Source organism: Frankliniella occidentalis, unplaced genomic scaffold (genome assembly GCF_000697945.3).
Source record: "Frankliniella occidentalis isolate FOCC.00 unplaced genomic scaffold, Focc_3.1 Scaffold12, whole genome shotgun sequence".
NCBI lineage: Eukaryota > Metazoa > Arthropoda > Insecta > Thysanoptera > Thripidae > Frankliniella > Frankliniella occidentalis.
The window spans coordinates 1,965,767-1,966,808 of record NW_026267142.1 but is presented as its reverse complement, the minus strand read 5'-3'; the positions used below and the strand labels follow the sequence as shown (position 1 = coordinate 1,966,808).

Here is a 1,042-nt window from a genome sequence, read left to right as displayed (position 1 = left end):
CAACGCCCCACCACGCCTTGCCAGCACCCCAAATTCGGCGAGCTCATTATTTGGATATTGTAAAACGGTGTGGGTGGCCCACCTCCTCGCCCACCTCGGCGGTTGTCTACCGAGCCTGACCCCACCGCAAGCCTGTTTCCGCCCCCCAACTCTCCGGTTTTACCCCAGCCGCGCTATTTTGCACATAATATGATTTTTTTTAAAGCATATTTTGAGGAAAATGTCGAATCTCACACTCTAAATTTTAAAGTGCACTTCGTACCATTTTGAACGCAATTTACATCTGTTCTGAATTCAAAAACACTGCACCAGTATTGTAGGCAAAAGTGTTGCCTCTCAAGAGTGCCCAAGGAGACTTTGGGCATTGAAAACGGCTCCAGAGTTAAATTGTTTTGTCTTACTCTTGTCTGCAATACCTGGAAACATTACGACAGGTGTCCTCAGGGCGGCTGGGCCGCGCATGCCCCTCGCGCGGGCCGCACAGCTCTCCCGACACGCGCCCGGGGCCGCACGGAGCCCCAACACCAATGTTCTGCCCATAAATGTCGCTGCCCGGCCGTTTGCGCTCTTTTGCTTGTTTTCCCGCGCCAGAGTTATCGCTCTTCACTCCCGGCCAATCGTTATTTCTGCCACCGGCTATTAAAACAAAACCGAACGCCTGCTCTCTCTCTCTCTCTCTCTCTCTCTCTCTCTCTCTCCCTCTCCCTCCTCTCTCCATCTCTCTCTCCCTCCTGCGGCACGCACTCGTACTGGATGGATGGATGCTATATCGCTCTGGCTAATTGTCCGGTACGCTGTTGGTGTGCGCGCCGCCCGCCCTCCTGCAGCCTGCGCCCGCGTAAACTTGTGCTCGTTCCATCATTCTTTGCTGCCTTCAAAAAATTAACTTTAAAAATTATTGTGGCGTGTTCATTTTTTGTGTTTTTTTCCTGCCGTGTAGCTCGAAGCGCTTGCAGCGCTTGCAGCCGGTGCATCGCCGTGGCGATTATGCTGATGAGGGCGGATTAGCGGTGTGATCGTCCCCGGCGGCGCTCTCCGCCCC

General features: G+C 53.6%; 1 protein-coding gene across 2 annotated transcripts in view; it reads right to left on the bottom strand.

Annotated features, from left to right (window-relative positions):
* Positions 1–1,042, bottom strand: part of LOC113212683 (uncharacterized) — a 116,726-nt gene that overhangs the window by 91,202 nt on the left and 24,482 nt on the right. The window contains exon 3 of one of the 2 annotated variants that reach the window (XM_052263573.1): positions 469–480. The exons of the other annotated variant lie outside the window; for it this stretch is intronic. The gene's annotated coding sequence lies outside the window, so the exon portion shown is untranslated. Of the gene's footprint in view, positions 1–468; positions 481–1,042 lie in introns of those variants that run through there. 2 annotated transcript variants of the gene reach the window in all.